Source organism: Urocitellus parryii, chromosome 7, assembly GCF_045843805.1.
Source record: "Urocitellus parryii isolate mUroPar1 chromosome 7, mUroPar1.hap1, whole genome shotgun sequence".
NCBI lineage: Eukaryota > Metazoa > Chordata > Mammalia > Rodentia > Sciuridae > Urocitellus > Urocitellus parryii.
In genome coordinates, this window is record NC_135537.1 from 63,212,864 (window position 1) to 63,233,950 (window position 21,087).

The 21,087-nt window shown below is 40.3% G+C and overlaps 1 long non-coding RNA gene across 1 annotated transcript; it reads right to left on the reverse strand.

The window, feature by feature from the left end:
- Window positions 1–574: 574 nt before the first annotated feature.
- On the reverse strand, window positions 575–8,068 carry LOC144255799 (uncharacterized). The gene is made up of 3 exons (XR_013343943.1): window positions 7,142–8,068; window positions 6,508–6,691; window positions 575–3,868 (listed from the first exon to the last, which is right to left on the reverse strand). It is a non-coding gene; the product is annotated as an uncharacterized LOC144255799 (long non-coding RNA).
- Window positions 8,069–21,087: the final 13,019 nt, after the last annotated feature.

Consider the following 21,087-nt stretch of genomic DNA (forward strand, 5'->3'; position numbering starts at 1 on the left):
TTAAAGCACAAAAAAAATATTTTTGAAACATTTTAACCATCTTATTAGAGATGATGGTGGGGTGGAGTAAAATACAAACCAATGTTGCTTTTTTATATTAATATCTGACAATGTGAAAAAATGGATTTCATCTGATTTACAGCAGCCCTGAGAATAGATGCATCAGATGCAGCAGTTCCTGCTGCTTTTAGGATACAGCATTCAGGTAACATAACCTTCCATCTACGTCACCATAAGAAGTGACAGACACTGACATAGCTCCACACACTGGGAGTGTCTTTAACAAGGTCCTATAGTCCCCTCTGTGCTGACAACTCACTCCACACCCACACAAGTCATTGACTGCATCTCTGTGAATAAAACATTTTTATTTCTACCACATGATTTGACACTAAAAATTATTAAAAAGAACTTAAAACCAAAGCCATGACCAAAAAAAAGCCAATGTGTTGTGTGTGTATCATTTTATTCTTGGGACTAGTTTTATTATTTTTGGAACTGTTACAAGACTTCTGTTAAACATGTTGAATGTTAAGAGGAAACAGACTCTTGGCAAATGTGGAAAGCCAATTACAGAAAACGCCCTGCTAGAGCTAGAGAGACATGAGAGAGGGACTGGGGGAAGCCGGTCCACCTCCCCTACCCCCACTTCCCAAAACACAGATAGTAGAATCACTGAGTAGAAAAATTCTACCATTCTTCCTTGTCTTTATTTTTCTATTCATAGAAAAAACAGTAAAATGATACTTCTCAACAAAATCTTACTATTATACAGTAGAGGACAGCATGGAATTACTTTTTTTCCCTCCTTTTTGGGGTACTGAAGAGTGGATCCTCGGCCTCAAACAATGCTAGGCAAGTGCTCTACCATTGAGCTACATCTCCAGCCCCGGAGTTTCTTGCCCAAAGGTAAGTCTGATATAGGGAGAAGTAATATTTCCAAAATAAATATATCAGACAATGATTATTTGATATACCAGAAAGAAAAATATTTATCACTAATACAAAAATAAAAATAGCTGGATGTGGTGGTGCATACATATAATCCCAGTGGCTTTGGAGGCTGAGGCAAGAGGATCACAAGTTCAAAGCCAGCCTCAGCAAAAGCAAGGCATTAAGCAACTCAGTGAGACCCTGTCTCTAAATAAAATACAAAATAGGGCTGGGGATGTGGCTCAGTGGTAAGTGCCCCTGAGTTTAATCCCCAGTACAAGGGGTGGGGAGAAGGAAAAGGAGAAGAAAAAGAAGAAAGAAAATTACATTTTTAAATGCTTGAATTATAAATACTAATTTATTGAACTCTTAGAAGCATATCTACTTATACAGTGTGGTAAAAGCATGCTGTTGTGTAAATACTTATTAGAGGATTGGAACAGAAGAAACTTTAATTTTCTATTGATTTTTGTAAAACTAGATAGTGGATCTAGAAAAAGAATCAACAGAAGAAGCAAATCTGATTTATCTTTCAGCTATTCCTTCATGATGTTCTCCCATGAATGGGGCATCGTGCTCAGTACCAAAAATGTATATACATGTTAAGACAGGATTTCTGGCCTCAAGAAACTTCCCATTTTATCTTATTTTTCTTATTTATTTATAGAGTTATTTATTCATTTTGGTACTAGGAATTGAACCCAGGACACTTTCTCACTAAGCTACATCCCCAGACCATTTTTATTTTTGAGACAGGGTCTCACTAAAATGCTGATACTACTGGCCTGCCTGGTTGGAACTTTTAGTTTTACAGTGCAAAGTGCAATCAAATACAATATGGTAAAAGCAGAAAAGAGAACAAAATAATAACAATAACAAAATACAGTAACCCATGTGAAAGGTGCATTAGGAAGTCTTCATGGAGCATTCTTGTTAGAAAGAGCCACCTACATGAGGTTCAGAATGTGTTGGGGGATTCAAGGGAGCCACATGATGTATTAGGTAATGGGGTGCCAAAGGGAAAGCCTGCATATTGATTTGGAGATATAGGCAGGAGACAGACCATGATAGATATCTGATCTGAGCACCATCGGAAGAGGAAAGAAAAGGTACAATCATTGTAAAAGATTTTTAAAATGTAGATTTTTAAAAGGCAAGTTACCCCAGGACCATGAACAATAGGGAGCCATCCCCACCCTTAGTTTGAGGGGCTAAAGACAAGACAGTATAATTGGTTGTGGGCTAGATCTAAGGGGGACTGGACAACATGTTGGGCACCAATAAATATTTGTTAAGTATTGATACTTGGTAAGTAAAGCTATGTGACTGTGATTTTATTTTAAATATTTTTATACATTTGTAAGATGTTTGATAGTCACCAACTTACTACTGTGATTTGACTTACTATTTTTTCTTTTTTTTTTTTGTACTGGGGGATTGAACCCAGGGGTGCTGAACCACTGAGCCACATCCCAGCCCCATGTTTATTTTTTATTAGAGATAGGGTCTTGCTGATTTGCAAAGTGTCCCACTAGGTTACTGAGACCAGTTTTGAACTCTGGATCCTCTTGCCCCAGCTTCCGGGCCTCTGGGATTATTGACTTACATTTTTTTGACTTGACAGGGTAAAGATGTATTCCTATAAACAGTCTGTTTTTCAGTTTCACTACAATATTCAATCAATTGCATGAGATTTTTAACACTTTATTATAAAACAGGCTTTGTGTTAGATGATTTTGCCCAACTGTAGGCTGATGTAAGTTTCCTGAGCACGTTCAAGGAAGTCTACGCTAAGAATAGATTAGGTGTATTCAAAGCAAATTCAATTTAACAATATTTTCATCTTACCACAGGGTTATGGGGACATGACGCCATCATGAGTCAAAGACCATCAGTAACTATATATCAAATGGAAAAAGCTTAATTTTGGGGGGATTTTTTGTTTTTGTTTTTTTGAGACATAACCATTAGCTAATGAGACCAGGTGGTTATATTTGGGCCTGGCACTTGGGGCACGTGGGGAGCTTAAACACTGAGCACAGCCGTGCCAATCACTCAGTAGCAGTGTGACTTGGTGGATCAGGCTTGGCAGCTGGTGTCCTTTGCTCCATGCTGCATCAGGGGATTCCCTGCCAGTGTTTCAGGGGAGATGGAGTACCATTTGCTGGCCAAGAAGAGAGAGGTAAGTGCTAGCTATGGGTGTAAGGGGAGGGGAGAGGGGTGGAGACACTCCTTTTGTTTCTTTCAGGTCCCAGAACATCAAATCCTGTCTTAACAGGATTTCTGGCCTCAAGAAACTTCCCACTTTATCTTATTTTTCTTATTTATTTATAGAGTTATTTATTCATTTTGATACTGGGAATTGAATCAGATCCTTAATCACAAAAGTTAAACAGACTTAGCCAACTTGATTTCCAGTGATATTGAGCCTCAGAAATCACATGGATTGAGTTGCTAATGATTCCCTTCAGAATAATTTTATTTCTAACTTTTTAACTCTCCTTCATGCAACAACTTGGATTGATTTGAAAATGACTACTCTCTTTTTCTTCATCTTTCTCAGAGCTACAGATGGGCAGTATAATAGACACACACTATGGGGAAAATGCCTTAAAAGATGGAGGGAAGCACCAGGGGCAGCGACTTGTTAGTCTTGATGGTCACCAGGGGTATGCCACTTAGCCAGAGGTATGAACTGAAGAAAGGAAGAAACAGGAACATCTCAAAGCGCAATTCTTTTTCTCAGCTTATGCTACTGAACTCCCCAAATTCCTGTCTTGAATCCTTTATCCTCCTCCTTTCTCCATCTGCTGAAGGACTGGATGACTCATAAGCACTCATCCAACAACTGAATGATGGAAGGAGTAAGTCAGATCCTCTTCTGGGACTGACTCTTTAGGGTCGGTCACAAGCATGGCCAGTAGGTACAGCGATTCTATGAAGCAGCACATCCAAAAGAAGAGAAAAGAAAGGAAAGGAAACAGGTAAACAGAGGGTGAGAATACTTAGCATATGCCACTTTTGTGCCAAAGGTTTGTGTGCAAGAGGACAGGGAATGCCAATTTGAAGGGGTATTTTTATTAAAAATTGTAGGGATGCCAGATGTAGTGATACACTCAGGAGGCTGAAGCAGGAGGACTGCAAGTTTGGAACCTATCTCAGCAATTCCGCACTCAGGAACTTAGTGAGACCCTGTCTCAAAAAAAAAAAAAAAAAAAATACAAAAAAACTGGGAACATAGCTCAGTGGTAGAGTCCTTGCTTAGGATGTATATAACTCTGGGTTCAATAACCAGTATTGGGAAGGGGAAAAATATATATATATTTTTTTTTCACACTGTCACCTAAAACATAAATAAATGAAAGAGCTAACACCAAAAAATGCTTAAATAAGTAAATTGTCCAAAAGTTCCAATCAAAAATGTATTAACTGGTAGGTAGTATGGCTCAATGTTAAATTACATGCTAAGTAAATGCTAGGCCCTAAGTTTAGCCCCAGCACCAAAAAGAAAAAGGAAAAAAAATAATAATCTCTAAATTGAAAAATAAACCTCATACCTATAGGAATAAGACTCGATAGTGTTATTAAAAATACATATCGGGACTGAGGATACGGCTCAAGCGGTAAGGCGCTCGCCTGGCATGCGTGGGGGGCTGGGTTCGATCCTCAGCACCACATAAAAATAAAGATGCTGTGTCCACCGAAAACTGAAAAATAAATATTAAAAATTCTCTTTCTTCTCTCTCTCTTTAAAAAAAAATATCCACATGTTTTTGAGCAGTCAGTATCTGTTATAGTTAAGATATTTGTCCCCCAAAAGCTCAGGTGTGAGACAATGCAAGAAAGCTTAGAGATGAGATGATTGGGTTATGAGAGCCTAAACCTAATCCATGCATTAATTCACTGATAGGGATTAACTGGGTGGTAACTGCAGGCAAGTAGAGTGTGGCTGAAGGAGGTGGGTCATTGGAGGCATGCCTTTGGGTGTATATTTTGTCAGTGGTGAGGGGAGTCCCTCCCTACCCTCATTGGTTGTCTATGGTCTGAGACCTCTGAAACCATGAGCCTTCAAATACACTTTTCTTTTTCTAATTGTTCTTGTCAGGTCTTTTGGTCACAGAAGTGAAAAACTGACTAAAACAGTATCTTAAGCCAGAATCACAACTGTATGTCCACCAACTTAAGGCCTTGGCAAGACACCTGACTAGAGTTGCAATTTCCACATCTTTAAGATGGGGTAATAATTATACCTGACTCCTAGAATTTTTGTGAAGATTAAACTTGGAAGAGCACTGGGCATAATCCAAGTGTTCCATAAACAGTATTCTGTATATAGATTTATTTATAGTTATATATGAATACCAAAGCAAAAATTCTAAGAGAAAGACTTGCTGGAAGTCTCATACTTACTCTGCAAGGTATTGTTATAGTGTGCATCACATTACCTAATGCTTGTGTTTATTATAAACATCTTACTTTGATTTCACTCAGTTTAACCTTTAAATTTCAATCATTTATTCAATAACTTAAAAATAAAATTAGTTTAATCATAAAAAATTAACACTTTAAATGCTAGAAATTTAAATAAAATTAAATTTGCCTCACTTACACAACTATTTATGTTTCAATTCCAGGGAGATCTATAATATTTATGTCAATGATTTCTGCTTTTTAATTCCTATGTTGTGATTGGTGAGGGCAAAGAGCCCGCAAAAATTGTCATTTGAGGAAGCTGTGATAATGTTTTACATCTTTCCTTGCATTTCTTCCCTTTCCCATACCTTAAAAAAGAGAGAAAGAGATCACACTGGTATAAATTTGAGGAAAGTCTGTAAGAAAAATTATTTAACACTAAATCTGGTTTAGTGGAAATCCCTCTAATAAGAAATGAGGTCATGTCTCTTGCAATGAATCATGTCATTACATTTATTTTCTGGATGCCTTCCTTCCTTCATTTGTTTGTCATTTCCAAGTCTTTATTCTTGTTGATTATTCAATTAAATGAAATCACTGAGGTTTTTTTTGAAGGCATAAAACTGAAGCTAATACAATAATGGTTTCCTATCCAGTTTTTAAAAAGCAAATATCAAGTTTGTTTTATTCCAAGTTCTCCACTTTCTATTTGTGCTTTGATTTCATGCGCATCTTCTCTCCTTTACCAGGGCTCCTCTTTCTCCCCCTCCCCCCCTTTTTTTTAGTACTGGGGAATGAACCCAAGGGGTTCTTTACCACTGAGCCACATCCCCAGTCCTTTTTATTTTATTTTTTTATTTGTTCTAATCAGTTATACATGACAGCAGAATGCTCTTCGATTCATTGTACACAAATGGAGCACAATTTTTCTCTTCTCTGGCTGTACACGAATAGAGGCACACCATTCATGCAATCATACGTGTACCTAGGGTAATGATGTCAGTCTCATTCCAACATCTGTCCTACACCCATGCTCCCTTCTGTCCCCACTCTTTGCCCAATCCAAAGTTCCTCCACTTATCCCATTCCCCCCACCATTATGGATTAGCATGTGCTTATCAGAGAAAACATTTGGCCTTTGGTTTTTTGGGATTGGCTTACTTCAATTAGCATGATATTCTCCAACTCCATTCATTTCAGTCCTTTTTTATTTTGAGACAGGGTCTGGCCAAGTTGCTGAGGCTGTCCTCAAACTTGTAATCCTCCAAATTCTCCTGTCTCAGCCTCCAGAATCGCTGCAATTAGAGTTGTGTGAGTTTAAAAAAGCCTGGTGTGAGCTTTGATGCTGAAAACAAAAGAGAAAAAATTTATTCTTTATTATAATGTTCCCCTACCTAGAAAACTTTAGGATGAAAGAAAATCCTCTGCCCCACTAGTTTGATTGATCTTCACACATTTCTTTACTGTTTTAATTTTCCTTTACTCCAAAATTACACTCCAAAACATTTTATACAACCACACTTAAATAACTCCCATATATTTTCAAAAATAATTTGAGAACTGCAATCACCTCAAGGGCTCTTTAAAGCATCTCTTCCTTCCAAGACCTTGAGATATGATCCAATACATAGGATATATTACTATTTCAATCCTGGAATTAGAATGAGTATCTTAACAGTGGAAACAAACTTGGAAAGCTATTTAGCCTAGCGTCTTCATTTTACACGTGGAAACTAAGACCCTGAAAGGCTGTGATGGATATTGACATAATTTTTTAATATGTAGTTACTCTTACCCAAATTTTACAAAGGACAGATGGATTATCCGTAGATTCTAATTAAAGGACTCTTGAAGAAGCCATTTTTCTAAGTTGGTCCTTATCAATTCCCTTAATATCATTCATTTTAATTTAAAGGAAACCTTTCTGTCAATGTCAAGTATAATGATTTCATTTCCTTGAAGACGATATTGTTTATAAATAGCACTTTATACTGTTCTTCAAATCTGTGATCTCCAAAAAGTTAACATTATCCCACTACGATGTTCCAACCATCGAAAGGACCCCGGGCTGAAGGACGGGAACGCGCAGGCCCCGCGCCCGGCACCCGTATAGATCCGGGGAAGGGCGACCGCAGGGACAGAGGCGGCCGCGACCAGACAATGTCCTGCATTCACCAAGGCCTCGGCCAATCACAGGCCGGCACCTCCAGGCCCCGCGCGGCGCCACCGGCCACGGCCTGGCCGAGGAGAGCTTGGCCTTCGGCGGCCATCTGCTGCCATCCCGGACAGGGGCGCCACGCGGGGAGGGCTTGGGCGGCGGGGGCCACGGCGTCCCCTCGGGGCAGGGGTCGCGCACCGAGGGCAGGACACATTGTCCCCTCCAGCTTGAACTCGGCGCTGTCCCTTTAAGACTATCCTCCTCCCGGGGCCGAGCAGAGCGTTGGCGGCCTCGCCGCAGGGGGCCGCGACATCCGGGCTACCAGGCTAGGGACTGTGATGGCCCTACGGTCAGCGCCTAGCGCCCGCGAAACACCCGGCTCGCCGCAGTTGAAGGGGCGCCTCCAGCCTAAAGAGGCCCTTCAGGGCACACGAGTCCCCAGCGTGGGGCTGGCCAGCTGCCGTCCCCACCCACCCGGGTTTCGCGGACGCTTATGCCCGGTGGCCAGAACCGGCACGCGGGTCACGGACCTCAGCCCGCGGCGCTGCGCAGCGCGCGCCCGCTTCAGGGCCGCCCCTCCTCTTGCGCGTGCCCAGGGGGCGGGACGCCGTGGAGACAGCCAATCAGCAAAGGGCATCCAGGGACTGCCCCTAAAGTCCTCGCGGGGGGCGGTGCGGGAGGGAGAACTTCGTGGGGGGCAAAGCGGCAGGAGGCCAGTGGGAGAAGCCGGAGCGCTGTGGAGTTGTGCAGTTAGGCGCAGAGCCGGCCAGCTCAGACTCGGAAGCTGTGCGAGAGTGAAAGGGACGTGAACCGCGGGGAGGGTGACTGGCCGCGCGTGAGAACCCGCGCGGGCGGGAGGAGGCGGGAGTCGCCGGGAGCAGGTGGTGCGGCCGGAGGGGGCGGGGAGAGGGCGAGAAGTGGGGGGCGCTGGCACGTCCTGGAGATAGGAAAACCGGGAGTGGATGTACTGAGTTAATAAGCGAACCGCCAGAAGCTGTCAAAGCTTATTTATGCAGGACAGAGAATTTAGAGAAGTTGTGTGGAGTAAGATTTTCCTCCTTTCAGTGTTTTTTTTTAAATGGCTGCATATTTTTAATAAGATATTTATTAAAGTTACAAGTTGGTTACTTAACATTTTGTAATAAGGGTTAGGAGAAAAGAACAAAGGGCATTTTAAAAACAAATTTCTGTGATCCACTTTACTAAAAATGTACGAAATGATGTTTCCAGACATTTAGGTACATTGAGTTAATTTGTAGGTACCATAGCGGGTGTATTGGCTGGAAGATTACTGCCTACCCCTCTTCCAAAGTCTCATTTCCCCCACCTGCAGAATAAAAGCCATGGAATCCCCTACCTATCCCACAGCGCATTTTGAGACTCCGTGTATATTTAAAGAAAAAAAAATATAAGCATGCCCCGCTGTATGGGTAGTGATCCCAGGGGAGCTATCTGACACACACCCCCCCACACACACACACACACCTTTTCCTCTGTGCATGCTCGGGGTGGTCTCGTCCATTTCCAGAGAGTCATCTTGCTTCAGCACCTCTGTCCTGAAGTCCAGGCATATTTAACTTGGATGCCACAGAAATTTCAAAATCTATGCGTTCTAAACGGAGTTCCGCACCTTCCCTCCAAACCTGGCGTTTTTCCCATCTCAGCAATGGCCTCACTATAGCCCGGTCATCAGCCCCTCTCCCATCTCTTTACGCCCACAGATCCGTTTTATGTTCGCACTTCTTGTCTGGTTGTCGCTCCTGCCAAGCTCTGACTACCCTAGTGCTAGCCACCTGTCTCCCACCTGGATTACCACAGTTACCTGCTCATTGCTCTCTCCGCCTCCACATTTCCCCTCCCCCATCCCGAAGGAGCAACTAGATAGATGCCTTATTCAATTTTAATCCATCGTGTTGCATTAGTTTCAGATCTTTTAAGGGCTCCCTTTTGCTCTCAGGAAAAGACCTTTCTCTTAAGGCCCCTCTAATGCTGTTTCCGCTTTCGTCTTTGGCTGTATCTTTTACCTTGGCCACTCCTCTCTCCTGTCCCCGTGTTCCAGTCAACCTGAACTGCTTTCAGTTCTCTCTTCGTGAGAATTCTCAAGCTGCTACCACTTCCCTGTCGCCTTAACCGATGTGCTGGCTCCCTTTCTTTCCCGAACCTCCTTCCCCACACTGAGGGTTTGTGCGCCCAAAGCAACCCTCCTCTACTGTGCACCCATATGTCTGTACCGCGGTGGCCTGTGGTCCTGCCTGTTGGCTATGTCCCATGCCAGCCTGTGGGGCAGGAGCTGCATGGAGCTCACCATTGTTACCATTCCTAGGATGGTCCTGGCAATACTTGATGGGAAACCAGCAACCCTTGTAGAATAATAGTGATGGAGACCAAATATAAGGAGTAGCCTTAGACATCTGATAGATACATTTTATTAATGTTGTTTTGTTTTTGTTTTGAATGTCTCCTCTCTTAGTTACAAGTTTCTTTGTGTGTGTGTTTTTTTTTAAGATACAAGTTTTGAATTAATTTGAAGTGTTTGTCACAATCAAGTGTTAATTTCTTAGCATTAATAGCATATGTTTTGTGAAATGAAATTCTGGAACGGTTGCTGACTGTTCAATGCACATAGGCAGAAATCTACATTTTAAGCTTGTACTCTGGAACTTTAACACTGAGTTGAAACTAATGCCCCAATAATGACTGAAGAAAGGAGTGGAAGAGAACAGTGCTAAGCTGAGAATTCTGGTTCCTTGTTGATTATATTCATTTTATAGACAATATGTTAAGAAATTGCCCTGGCTCTGGGGGATTGGGGGTCTCTCTCCCCCCCCCTCATTTAAATCCTGGTACTCTTAGTATTTTTCCTTTGTTTATATGAGACGTCATTGTAAACAGTTGAAATTCTCATTTTTCTGTGCTCACTCCCAGCTAGCCATGCTAACATATGTACCTTTCGATCTCTAATATTTTTAAACTTGGCCCTGCTATACACTTTCCAATAAAGTTAAACAAGTATTCTTTGTTAAGCAATGTAATATTTAGAAGGGAGGATAGGGGAATAAATCTTAACTACTGCAAATTGTTTCCCTTCAGCCTTACTCTGAAGGAGATCCTTGTTTGTTTCCTCAGGGCTGTACAACTAGTTTGTTGATTTTGTTACACTTTGGTGGGAGGGAGCAGAAATTAGTTTAAAAAAAAAAAAGAAGGGAGGAGAGTTTGTTTATTAAGCACAGAATAAATGAGATACAAAAATCAAGCAACAATGTACTTTGAGCTAGAAAAAGATAAAGATAAATTAATTTGTTTCTATGCTTTTGTGCTATAATTAATATGATTTATATGTCCCCATTTGTTTAATGAAAACAATATTTAAAGCAGAAAAACTGTTCATTATGCTGTTCACTGTTTCTACAGAAAAATATTCCCTAAGTATGTATCTTATCTGTTTACAGGACATGCCAAGTGACTTATAAACAAACGATAAGACAAAAATAAATGCAGGAGAATTGGCTTCTCTTTTGGATGTAGGATTATATGATTTTGAGTTTAGAAAACGTTTTAGATATTCTAATTTGGTAAAAGTTCTACAACTACAGTTTACTTACATTGTAGGTAACTGCATTTTCAACTCTTTAAAACCTCTTTTAAAATGTTATTTTCGGGGGGGGGGTGTGTATTGGTTAGGGTTACTGGCCAAATTATATTTGTATGCATATATGAATATGTAACAACAAATCCTGTCAATTATGTGCAACTGTATTTTTAAGAATGGAAAGAAAAAAATGAAAAAAAAAAGAAAATGTTATTTCCAAACTTGACAGGATGGTTAAGGATTTTTAAAAATGTTTGCAGTCAGACTTTTTAAAAGATACCTAACTTTAACAATGCAGGTACACTGGAAATACATTTTAGCTTTATTGAAACACACCATACCTTATTAGCTGACTACTTGAAAGAAATGTATATTTGAGAAAGGTCTAAGATGATGATTTTTAACAGAGATTTCAAGTTAATTGGGCATTGAAAATAATAGTAGAGATATGCAGAGTAATAACTAGAGCATAAGAGAGTGGGAAGAAAGAGGGAAGTGGAACTAAAAGACTCAGGTGTAAATCAGCTTTATACTTTCTACATGCTATGTCTGAGATGTAGTTTCCACATGTATAAATAGGGCAACTTTTGCAATCTCCACTGCCTCACAGTGCTGATGTTAGCATCTAATGAAGATAACATATCTTGTAAACCTTAAAACTCTGGACAAATAGTTACTGATAGTGTTATATACATTCCCTTTTGGACTGGGAGACATTTGGTTTTCATGGAAACAATAAAAATTATGTGTTTGTGTCTATCTATATATATAGATAATCATTGTATAATGATGTTTCAGTCAACAACAAACCACATACACAATGGTGGCCCCATAAGAGTATATTACAAGTGATGTTCTAGCCACCTTAGTTCATGTGAGCACTCACTATGAAGTTTGAACACTGACAAACTCATCTAACAATGTATTTTTCAGAATGTATCCATCATCAAGTGATTTATGAATGTATGTGTCACATTTAATACAAGCAGTATGAAAAATATTCAAAGGAGGAAATTAATTACCTTTTCACCAACTCCAGTTCTCTAAAGGGGACTCATGTGTTCTTTTTTTTTTTTTTTTGAATATTATATGATTCAATTTTTATTTTTTTTTTTTATTGGTCGTTCATAACATTACATAGTTCTTAATACATCATATTAACACGGTTTGATTCAAGTGGATTATGAACTCCCGCTTTTACCCCGTATACAAATTGCTGTATCACATCAGTTACCCTTCCATTGATTGTGTTCTTGCATTTGCTTATGAATGATAACTGATACTAGAAACAATTCAGGTGCTCCGTTAAAAAAAAATCATTGCAGTAATTTTTGTTACAAAATCTACAGTCTAGATTTTGTTGTGCTTTAAGTATTGTACAAGAGCAAGGGAATATTTGAGTGGGGGGAGGAAACTAATTGAATAAACAAAAATAATGCAAATATTAAATGAATATTTAATAAATATTTATTTGCTGCTATTGGCCCACAGTAAACTTAAAGGATAGATGTGTAGCAAAATGGCAATAAAAGTAATTCTTCTATTTTCCTTGACATCTTCCTACAAGTTGGAAATATTTGCCCAGCAGTTAATTATCCTAAGAGGTTTGGCTGAGAACTTATGTGCAGAATGCTAAGGTGTGCTCTGTATGGGTGGTAAAATAAATGTTTTTTTTCTCAAGGTATCTACTCTCAATTTGTGGAAAACAAAACCTAAGCCCTAACACATTTGTAAGTGATCTTTGATTCTTTGCAGTTGCTTTTTTTTCCCCAGTTGCTTCTCTTTGCAGTGTTCTGACAAATCCTACCAGCAAGCAGTGAAGAGAAGCTTACACCCAAGCCCATCACTCTTACCTTCTGGCATTCCACCATTACAGTCTCATTATTTTGGATCTTTAGTTTTCCATTTTCTAAAGTTGTCCCTTAAATGCAAATCTCTATAGGAAGGGTATAGAAGCTGACACCTAAATTCTTTTACCTGCTCAGCAGAGATTGTTATTACCCCATGCTGAGAGCAAGAAAGGGACCAAGATGGAGCAAAGGTGGAGATGCAGAAAACTCAATGAAGAAGTGAGGTGGCCTGAAGATGCTAACAACAAATCCTGTCAATTATGTGCAACCTTATTTTTAAAAATAGAAAGAAAAAAAATGAAAAAAAGAAAATGTTATTTCTCTCTTGGGAATAGTATCTCTAGCCAGTTTCTGTGCCATGTGTCCCTATGGCATTATGCCGTAGGGCTTCTGCTGTCCGTGGATTGACAGCATAGTAAATAATGGTTAAGTTGTTGCCTTCCAGGGTCTGTTCCACCAATCCTGCCCATATTCCTAGCCTGTGGTAGAGTTCAGGTGAATTCAGAACTAATTTGTTGATAAATATGGGTATTAGAAGGAAAAGTAGCCTGAAATTCAGAAGACTTGAGTCCTCTGTGACCTTGAGTCATTCACACCTTCAACAGACTTCAGATTCCATGTTTGTACAAGGAGGAGGTAGATGACACTCTTCTCTGGGTTTCTTCCTTTACCTTCTAACTCCCTGCCCTCCACAAGTGTGACTCTTGTTCACTGTAATTAAGTCTTTACCACAGGTGGCCAAAAACCCCATGGCCTTCAAACATGGAAAATAACCCAAATGTTCATCAATAGATGAATGGATAAACAAAATGTACTGTGCTCATACAATGAAATAGTATTCAGCCTTTAAAAGGATTGAGGTTCTGACATATGCTACAACATGGATGAACCTTGAGGGCATTATGTTAAGTGAAGCATGCCAGACACAAAAAGACAGACACTGTATTATCCCACTTGTATGAAGTACCTGAATGGGCAAAACCTAGAGAATGGAGATAGAATAAAGATTACCAGCAGTGGAGGACGAGAGAATAGGGATTTGGTATTGAATGAATAGAGGGGTTTTATTTGAAGACCATGAAGTTCTGGAAATGGATAGGGGTAACAGTTGCACAACAATGTAAATATAATATTAAAGTCACCAACCTGGAAACTTAACATAGCTAATGTGTCAAATGTTGTATTATGCATACTTTATTGCAATAAAAATGTAAATAAGCCAGGCGCAGTGGCACATGCCTGCGATCCCAGCAATTCAGGAGGCTGAGGCAGGAGGATTGTAAGTTCAAAGCCATCATCAGCAACTCAGTGAGGCCCTAAGCAACTTAGCAAGACCCTGTCTCAAAATAAAAATTAAAAAAAAATAAATAAAGGCCAGGAGCTGAGAATGTGGCTCAGTTGTTAAGCGACCCTGGGTTTAGTCCCTGGTACAGAAAAGAAAAGAGAAGATGTTAAACAAAGCTGGAAGCCCACAGTGGGATTCCTGCCATTTTGTGTGATCTGCATAATGCTTTCCATCTGATTTTCTGGGGAGCTGTTTGAAATTCACCTGGCCCCAGACTCTACCTGTAAGATAGGACCCCTCCATAGTGCTCTCCAGGGAAAGCTCCTCATTTTCCCTCCAATACACATTCCTGGCCGTGGTTCCCCAGCTCTCCTCAAGCAAAGCTCTGCTATGGCCCTCTGTTACCATCCAGGAGCTGTCATTCCAGTGCCAAGGAGCCTCTTCTCCCACTTTATTGGGGACATCACCTGGAACTGCCCCATTGCTGAAGAATATCTATGTGCAGTGTGTAACCACAGTGTCCCAACCTTCTCACAATACCAATTTTATTATACCTGCTCTTGAACTTTATGGAGGCCCCATTCTCTCAGCATCTTCCCTTGTCCCTGCTCCATTCTGATACTTCGCCATTTGCCTGCCCCTTCTCCATCCAGCTGTCCTCTCTTGTGCATAAGCTCCTGAATGTTATCAGGGGGATCATACTATTGTGTGCACTGGACCCACTGCCCATTGCTTCATTGCCTGCCACCTAAAGTGAGGTTTATCAATCTTTCTACAAGTCACTTGGTGATTTTCACTCTCTTTAAGCCTCATCCTACAACATTTTAGGAGGCTACCAGTGTCATTTAAGAAAGCACTATTTTGTCATTCTGCAGCATGTTTCTGCATGAACAGAAGACCTATGCTCCCTCTGTTTCAAGTTTCTGCACCAGAAGACCCCATTGCCTGGAATGCTGATTCTCTCCTCTTTTTGATCTGGCAAACTTCTATGTGTTTTTCAGGTCTCAGCTGTGACCTGGTCCCCACCTCATGCTACAGGAAGAAGGAGGTATATACATTTGTAGCACATTCTGCTTATTCTATCAGAATGGTATTATAGTTTCCCCAGATGTGAGTCTCACAAGAGCAGGGACTGTGACTTATTCATTATGGAATCTCCAAAGTCTGACACAGCACCTGACACAGTAAATACTGGTTAAATAAGTCACTGAATATGCTTTTGAGAGGACATTGTACTGGGTGAAGTGGTGCAGGCCTGAAATCGCAGCAACTTGAGAGGCTGAGGCAGAAGGATCACAAGTCATGGCCAGCCTGGGAAATGAGATAGGACCAGGTTTCATTATGAACGTGTTTGTGTGTGTGTGTGTGTGTGAGCATATATGTGTATATGTGTGTGTGAGAGAATATGTGTGTGAGCATATATGTGTATGTATATAAGTATACGTATATGTCTGGGGATATAGCTCAGAGGTAGAATGCTCCTGGATTCAATTCCCAGTACCACACCTACACAAAAATAATAGCTCATTGGTACAACACTTACCCAGTATGGGCAAGGCCTTGGGTTCAGTCCTCAGGACTGGGTGAAGGGAAAAGATTATCATAGGTTGGTCTAACTGTTGATAATTTTATTTGTAATTCTTATTCTGAGACTTTATTGTATTCTTGCAAACATCAAGTCATTAACTTTTACGTTCTTTCCCTCCAATCAATAGCTGATTTTAATACTTAGTATATCAATGAGAATAAGATTTGTCTACATGTGACATAATGTTAGTATAAGTAAAATAGAAGTTTTATCACAATCCTTTACAAGTTCAAGGACAGACAGTACAAGGATAGCCAGTGTGCTGATCTGGTACGCATCTGTACTCAAATCTTAGTCAATTCTCTTCCACTTTCATTTTCCCATCCTAAGGGTGTGGCTTTGTGATCCAAGATGGAAGCTGGACTTGAATTCCAGGCAGGAGAATAAAGAAGGAGTGATAAGAGAAAGCTCCCCAAAAGCTTGCAACTAATGTCCTGCTTACATCCCACTGGACCTGCTTAACCACACCTTGCTGTGAAAGATACTTAGATATACAATTCTTATTTTGGGGCAACATGTACCCAGCTGAGAATTCTCTTCTATGAAAGAAGAGAAGCCATGGATATTGGGGGACAAAAAAAGAGGGGCAGGCCATACTAGCATTTAAAAGGAGATATTTCTAAATAAGACAAAAATATAATCCAGATAAATCTATAATCTAGGTTTCTTCCTTTTTTTTTTTCCTTTTTGTACAGGAGATTGAACCTAGGGGATCTCTATCACTGAGTTACATCCCAGTCCTTTTTAGTTTTTATTTGGGACACAGTCTTGCTAAGTTACCCAGGCTTTCCTCAAATCTGTGATCCTCCTGACTCAGCCTACTGAGTTGCTGGGATTAAAAGTGTGTGCAACCATGCCTGGCTTGAATCTAGATCTCATTGTATTCTTCCTGACTCTTAATCTCCTTTTCCAGAGGTATTGTCACTTAGACTCAGTAGTTTTTACAGCAACCTAGTCAATAAGTTTCCAGCCACACTCCCTACCCACCCAGCAGGTAATGTAAGAAACCAGCACTATGGCTTTGTCATTTGGGTGAGATTTGGAAATGGAATGAAGGGGAATGGAGGTAAAGGGCATAAGTAGAAAGAAAGACTCAGTAATTACAAAAAGATTTTATATTTTAACACTTTTTATTATAACCCTGAGTCTCACTGGTTGGATTTTTCTTGTCTCGAGTTTTTCTCTTAACTTTCTAGGCAGTGTTGTTATCTCTGCAACTTTATCATGCATCTGCAGTTCCACCCCGGGCAGCTGGAGGGCTCTATGTCACCACGGGCCACAGGGTGCAGATTTCTTCACAGGTATTAGTTGATGCCAATCACCCAATCTCCTATCACCAAAGAGGAGGTGTCTTCAAAGGCCACAGAACAATCTCCACAACAGTACAGAGTGCAGACTGCCACCTACTCAGTTCTCTGACACTCCTGGGAGTCCAGCCTGTGCTCCATAGACTTCTCTGCCTTACAACCAGCCTCTTTGTCCTTGTCATACTCAGTCACTAGCCCAAACATCAGCTCTGTGCTCACCTATTCTTTTACTCTCATTCCCATACTTCTTCGTGCTTTTCCCTTCCCCGTCTAATCATGGCTACGTCTAGGGTTGTACTTCCCTCCCAGTATCCCCACAGCATTCTCTTCCACAGTATTCTCTTCCACAGAAATCCCAGTTCCTCTCTTGGCTTTGTTCTGTTTTGATGTGGCCAACCTCTTCCACTGTAAATTAACTTCTCTTAATTGTGTGCTCACTGCAAGTCCAGCCCCCTTCTCTTTCCCTTGGATGAGGTTCCACTGCTCCTACCCCAGCATCATCCATTCCTCCTGCAGACTTATAAGAGCTTCTTTACTTTGAAAAAGGCTCCCTTGTCTTTGCTGCCTTATTCCTTTCATCACCAAATAAGGAAATCCACAGTGTCTGCTGCTCCCATTGCTCCACCACCACTACTAGCTTCACTCTTTGTCATCTGGTTGCATTCACCACATCTTTATGAAACTAACATGATGATGTCATCATTGACCTCCAAACGACCTAATCTGATGAAGGCATCAGATTCTGTGATTCTAACACTACACCATTGCCATTGCCCTTTTCTCTTGCCTTCTGTCACACTGCTTACCCTGGTTCTGTACTTATCTCTTATGACCACTCTATTCAGTAATAAAACAACAATACTAATCATGAATGTTTAAGGAACACTTCTGTAATATCAGACAGAATATAAGGTGACTCATGTACCTGATTTCATTTTACTCTCAGCATGAGAGTTATTTCTACAAGGGAGATGAAATTATTATCCCCACTTTACAGATAAGGAAACTAAGACTTGGAGGTTTACACTTAGGTGATGTGCTCAAGATAAATAAAGATGTTGCGGTTACAGCTATACTCAAACCCAAGGTTATTGAATTCCAAAGTAGTGATTTTTTTTTTTTTGCCAGTAAAGTGTATTGTTTCTAATCTGGGGGAACAAAAACCAACTCTTTACCACCCCCACCCCAATTTCACCTTAAATGTGAGACTTTCTCAGAACTCACTTCTGGTATTCCTAATAGCTGTCTATAGGCATTTACTTTTACAGAGAAGAATTTGACATTCATGATGTGAACTCTCTCTCCTTTACTTTCCTTCACTTATTATAAAACATTTCAAACACACATGGAGCTGGCCATGTTAACGCACCCTTGTAATCCCAGTGACTGGGGAGGCTAAGAAAGGAGGATTACAGGTTCCAAGTGAGACCCTGTTTCAAAATAACAAAAATAAACAGGGATACAGGTATAGCTCAGTTATAGACCTTAGGCTCTATATTCCTAGTGCCTCCAAAAAAGAAGGAAGTAAGGAAGGAAAGAAAGAAAGAAGTAGAAAAAAATGTGTGATGGCAACACCCCTCTCTGGTTACTGTTACACAGCACTGTAATCACCAATTTATGGCTGCTTTTGTCTATTTATACCCCCACCATTTCTCTTCTCCACCCCTGCTAAATTATTTTGAAGCAAATCCCATCTGTTTATCTATAAATGTAGCCATGTGCAGCATAACAATGGGTCATTCAATGATGGTGGTCCTATAATATTTTAGTCAGCCTTTTTACTGCTGTGACCAAAAGAACTGACAAGAACAATTAGAGGAGCAAAGTTTATTTGGGGGACTCATGGTTTCAAATGTCACAGTACATGGAGAGCCGGCTCAATTCCCTGGGGCTCTAGCTGAAGCAAAACATCATGGTGGAAGAGTGTGGTGAAGGAAAGTGGTTTAGGCCATCACATCAGGAGAGAGAAAGGGAGAGAGAGAGAGAGAGAGAGAGAGAGAGAGAGAGAGAGAGAGAGAGAGAGAGAGAGAGAGAGCTTTCTTCAACAAGGGCAAAATATATTTCCCAAAGGCACACCCCGAGGGACCCAGCTTCTCCAGCCAATCATTTCACCTCTAAGCTTTCTTGCATTGTCTCAAACATGAGATTTTTGGGGACCCATCGTATCTAAACTGCAACATCTGGATCTCTTGTCCTGTATACTATCTCACATTCTGGATTATAACAGGCTGGGCATGATGGTGCATGCCTGTAATCCTAGTGGCTTGGGAGGCTGAGGCAGGAGAATTGCAAGTTAAAAGCCAGTCCTCAGCAAAAGTAAGGTGCTAAGCAACTTGGTGAGACCCTGTCTCTAAACAAAATACAAAATAGGGCTGGGTATGTGGCTCAGTGGCCGAGTGCCACTGATTTCAATTCCTGGTACCCACCCCCCAACAACAACAACAAAAAAGATTATAATGGAGCTGGAAAGCCCCTATTACTTATTGATGTTGTAGCCATTCTAATGTCATGTCACAATGCATTACTTACATGTTTGTAGTGATACTGGTGGAAACAAATCTACTGTGCTGTCTGTTATATAAAAATAAAGCACCTACAATTACATATAGTACATAGTACTTGATAATAGATACCTGTTATTGGTTTACTTTTTTTTTGTCATACTGGGGATTGAACCCAAGTTCATGAGTTACATCCTCAGTCCTTATTTTTAATTTTGAGACAAGATCTTGCTAAATTGTCCAGGCTGGCCTTGTACTTCCAATCCTCTTACCTCAACCTACCAAGGAGCTGGGATTATGGGCACAGACCACTGCACCCTGCTTGTATTTACTTTTTTTATTGCTATTATAGAGTATACCCTTCTTCTTACATATATTTACAAAGTTTACTGCAAAATAGTGTGCTTTGTGACACCACCAGAAGTCTATTACATCTCCTGCTTATCCTGTCTTTTGATCCCACTAGAGGCTGTGTTGGGTGATTGAACTGAATGGTCTACCTCTGTGTAAGTGCCCACTGTGACAATCACATGATGAAAAAATTGCCTAATGGTGCACTTCTCTGAATGTATCCTCATGGACTTGATTGTATTTCGGTACATATCTTAAAATAAAAGGACTTCATTTAAAAACCTTCAACACAAAACATTAATATGCCTAAAATTTAAAAATAATTTCTAATCTCAGCAAATATTCAATCAGATCAAATTTCCTGAATTGTCTTATAAATCTTTTTTTGAGCTGGTTATTCAGATTAAGATCCAAAGAGGGTCCATAAATCACTTTTGGTTAATATAGCTTTTTAAGTCTCATTTAATCTCTAGATTCTCTTTTTCATTTTTTCTCTTTTTTCTTGTTTTTGACTTATTGAAAACACCAAATCTCTTGTCCTGTATACTATCTCACATTCTGGATTTTGCTGATTGAGTCCCCACAGTGTTTGTCATTAAGTAAGTTCATCTCCCCCTAGTATCCAGTAAACTGGTAGTAAGTTCTAGGAACCTGATCTGATTTGAATTCATTTTTTTGACAACACAACTTCATAAGTAGTACCTATGGAAATAAAATAGGTCGTTTCCATTAGAAATTTAATTTACACAGTTGGTATTCAGCTTGATCCTTTTATCTTTGGTTGACTTCTAGATTATTTTACTTATTTACTGCCATCATCTCAAAGACAACGTGTGTAAAAATAAGCTGTCCTCCTTTACCCCAAGACAAGTGACACCTCTATATCTGCTATCATTTATGTTGTATTTTTTAAATCACTTGGAAATCACATGGAAATCTCAGTTCTCAGAGTCATCTTCCATTCTTCCTCACTCACGCCCCCACCCCCACCCAGACAAACTCAGGCTCTGGCTATGTTTGCCAGGCTGGTGTTGAACTCACAGGCTCAAATGATACTCCTTCCTCAGCCTCCTGAGTAGCTGGGACTATAGGGTGGTACCACCATGCCCAGC